Source organism: Hyaena hyaena, unplaced genomic scaffold (assembly GCF_003009895.1).
Source record: "Hyaena hyaena isolate Hyena2069 unplaced genomic scaffold, ASM300989v1 scaffold_949, whole genome shotgun sequence".
NCBI lineage: Eukaryota > Metazoa > Chordata > Mammalia > Carnivora > Hyaenidae > Hyaena > Hyaena hyaena.
Genome location: NW_024081580.1, coordinates 280,370 through 284,291, shown reverse-complemented (window position 1 = coordinate 284,291; position 3,922 = coordinate 280,370).

Sequence of the window (3,922 nt, the reverse complement as noted above, 5' to 3'; positions counted from 1 at the left end):
TTAGCCTCTTAAATAATTAGGCTCTTAAAGCCTAATATGCATAAGAGATGCATCTTCTGCATAAAAAAGATGCAGAAGAGGAGCAATGTTAGATGGACATAAAACATTGGATATGTTTCAAAATAGGGTATTTACTTTTGTACAATGAATATCAGTGGACTATCAATTTTACTGTAATGGAAGAGATGCAGCTTTGAATATCTTTTGTGATATAATCTAGTTAGGACTGATCTACAATGCATATTATGCATATATACATGAAATTGTCACTAAAATCATTTAAATCAAGAGAATGAACATATTCATCAATCTGAAAAAATTGACTCATGCCCTTTTTAATCCCTGTCTTCCATTCCTCTCTCTCTTCCCTGGGAAATGACTTATCTGTTTTCTGCCTCTACACATTTGTTTGCATTTTCTAGAATTTCATATAAATTCAATAATTCTTTATGTATTCCTTCACTGAACATGATTATTTTTAGATTCACTGATATTATTGTTCATGTCAGTAGGTCATTTATATTGCTGAGTGGTATTCCATTTCAGAGGTATATCACAATTTGTTTATTCATTAGGTGATGAGAACTTGTGTTGTTTTCAATTTAGAATTGCCACAAAATTTTTTAAAATTTATCTTACAAATAAAGTTGCTATAAACATTTATACATTCATTTTAGTGAACTTATGTTTTAATTTCTTTTTGGTAAATATTAAAAAATTGTAATATGGAATCATACATGTATATTACCTTCTGAGGAAACTGTTAAATAGATTTGCAAAGTGAATGTGCCATTTTTCATTTCCACCAGTAGGTATAAGAATTTTAGTTACTCCACATTTTCACCAACACTTGGTTTATCTATCTTTGAATTTTAGCTAAACTAATAGAGTACAGTAATTCACAATTTCATTATGGCTTAACAACCATTCCTCTAATGATATGAGCATCTTTTCATGTGTTCATTTGTTACCTATTTAGTTTCTATGGTGAAACTTGCTCAAATCATTTGCCTATTTCTTAATGTGTTAGTATTACATCTCAAGAGTTCTCTTTGAATATATTCTGGATATAAGCTTTTTAAATCAGATATATGTTTTACAAATAATTTCTCACCATCTGAAGTTTGTCTTTCCATTCGCAATCATATTGTTCAATGAGTAAAACATTAATATTGATGAATCATTTTTTTAATCTATGGATCATGTTTTTGTCATGTAATGAAACTTGGCATAACACAGGGTAGCAAAGATTTTCTTCTATATTGCATAAGTGCTAGAGAATTACACATCGCACTTAGGACTATGATCTAATATGAGCTAAATTTTGAACATTGTTAGATATTTTTTGGGGGGAAATATGAGTATCCAGCTCATCTACACCATTTGTTGAAAACTCTATCCTCTTTCTACTGAATTTCTTTGCATATTTCTAAAAACTTAGCTGTTCTTATATATATATATTATATATCATATATCATATATAATAATATATATCATATATATAGTAATATATGATATATATAATAAAGACAGAATTAATTCACTCTTTCCAATATAGATGCATTTTTATCTTTTTATGCTTTTTGTTCAAGTTAGAATCTCCAGTATAAATTCTGTAGAAGGGATGAGAGAAGATATCCTTGTCTTGTTCCTAATCTTAGGAAGAAATACTTTAAAATATTTTCAGTACTTTCAGGACTTTAAAAATGTTCTTTTACTATGTATTATTTCTTGATGTAGTTTTTTGGTCATGTGTCTTGAGCTTCTTAAGGATAATTTTAAATTTTTCATCAAATTTGGAAAAATTATGACAATTATATTTTCAAAAAATTTTTTTGTCTCCACTTTAACTCTTTTACTTTGGGGACTCCAATTATACATTTATTTGCCTACTTTAATTTTCCCCAGAGTTCACTAATCTTATGTTGTATTTGTTTCATTTTGAATTGTTTAGATTATTATAGCTTCAATTTCTTCTTTTTCAGTTTTTAATCTGTTGTTAATCCCATCCATTGCTACACTATCAAATCATTGATTAAAAATAACTGAGAAAAAACTAAAATATAGGTGTAATCCTGTGCCTTTTTCTATGCTTTAAACCATGTCAAGTAATCTAAGGTTCTATATTTTTGTCTTTCAACAAATACAACCAAGCAATGCTTAAAATGCTTTTGAAAGCTATCAATAACTATATCTCAAATAATATAGGATAAATATTGTTTTGGAGAGAATATGAAAATAATATAATTTTCTACCTTTTATTATCAGCAGTAAAGTATCAATACTTAGATTTTGGTAGGAAAAAGATGCCTTATAGGTTTGCAACACTGAGTTAAAATATTGTTAATTTTACCACTTCCAGAAAAAGTAAGCTATATCATCTTATGAAAAGTTTACAATAGGAGCAAATTTTAGAACTTGCCCAATAGTACAGTGAATACTATGCGATTGAAATTTAACAATGACTTAAATTCCCTAGGGAAAATAAGTTAGAGAAAAATAAAAATACCTCATAATAGAAGAGATGTCAATTTTGCCTCCATTATATAGAAAACTCAGTGTAAGGGCGCCTAAGTAAGAACAGAGCTTATTTTTGAGGGACAAAAAAGAAATCAAGATACAAGTAGACCAAGAGTATATGGTGGCTCAAAAACCCATGAATTTAGTAGTCTTTTTTTTTTATTATTATTCATTTGCTTTTTTGTTTGTTTGAGAAAGAGATAGACAGTCAGAGAGACAGAGAGAGAGGAGACAGAAAATCCAAAGCAGGTTCCACACTGTCAGCACAGAGCCAGATGTGGGACTTGATCTCCCAAAACCCTGAGATCATGACTTGACCCACAATCAAGAGACAGAGGTGCCCTGGCACCCCTATTCTTTTGCTGCTTTTCTCTCTGTTCTGATCTCTAAAATGTAATTCAAAGTTTAAGATGCCAAATGAAGATCTATTCATCAGTTCTCCATTCTAGGTAATAGGCAGGAAGAAGAGGGAAGAAAGAGAGCAAGACCTTTTTTGAGATTTCCTAGAAACTGATGCACAGCACATTCTTTTGTGTGCCAATGGCCAGAATTTAGTAACCAGGCCACAATGTCTGCAAAGAAGGCTGGGGTTTACAGTTACACCTAAAAAATAGATACTCTAACACCAGAAAAGAGAATAAATATTGAAGTACACTATAAGCAGCCTCTGCAATAACATGTTTGGGGTAGAGTGCCATCTATCCTCTAACCAGATTGTTTATTTAGGGCACTTAACCTCAGAGGTCCTAATCCCCAGAATTACTCAAAAGAAATATGTCTGCCATTATATTAACCTCTCTAGTAAGAGAGCTTTGTATGCTGTTTAGAGTGAGTAACATCAGCCACAGTGAGAAGGCTTATTTCAAGCATGAAAGCTAGACCTGTTCTATAAACTCCTTACAAATTTTAAGAATATGCTTTAAAAACCCCAGTGCCATATCAATTATAAGGAAATATATGATTCTGAATAAGCAATGAACTTTCATTAGGAAATTCTACATATACATATAATTTTCATATATACACAAACTTTTAAAAAAGCAACATTTTATTTTAAATCTACTCTACTAAGATTTGGAGAGATAAGACATATTCTGTTCCTCAACAGAAGCAAAGAATTGCAGTGATGACTATTTTTTGACCATCTACATGTTGTTATACACTATGCGAAGTGCTTCACATACATTTATCAAATTATCACTTTTAACAAATCTGAGAAGTAAATATTATGTTCATTTTACAAATAAGAGCAGTAAGGTAAAGAGAGATTGAATGTTTTCATAAAATATACTGGAAATGCTATGCCTCCAAGTCAGCAGCCTCACTGATGAGTAGAAATGGTATTTAATGCCTCAGAATTAAAAAAAAAATTTTTTTTTAATGTTTTATTTATTTCTAGGAG